We start from the raw sequence: 475 nt of genomic DNA, 5'->3' as shown, positions 1-475 counted from the left end.
GTCGCACGTTGCATGGTCGTCGATCAGAGGCATGCAAAAGCACCTATCTAGGGGAATTACTTTACGTTCTAGTAGCAAGATCGATTTTCCGGTCTAGCACGGCAGTACGCCTGCATGCATACACTCCATGTACCAAAAATGTATCAACCTAGGCGTTGCTCAGTAGCTTTTGGCGGCACATGTAAAAAGTACTCGAGTTCAGATTCTTGGAACTTTGCGTATTGTTCAAAACTTATAACGAAAACTAAATTATAAATGGGTAAAAGGCTAGGCGTTTCTCAGTAGCTTTTGGCGCCACGTGGCAAAAGTATTCGAGTTCAGATTTCTGGGACTTAGCGTATTTTTCAAACCTGATAATGAAAATTGAAGTACAAATGGGGCATAAGCTAGGCGTTGCCCAGTAACTTTTTTCGCCACATGGAGGAAGTAGTCGAGCTCCAATTTCTGGGACGTAGCGTATTTTTCAATCATAATA

Source organism: Anopheles coluzzii (genome assembly GCF_943734685.1).
Source record: "Anopheles coluzzii chromosome X unlocalized genomic scaffold, AcolN3 X_unloc_96, whole genome shotgun sequence".
Taxonomy (NCBI): Eukaryota; Metazoa; Arthropoda; class Insecta; order Diptera; family Culicidae; genus Anopheles; species Anopheles coluzzii.
The sequence above is the reverse complement of the archived record's forward strand: the minus strand, read 5'-3'. Positions refer to the sequence as shown.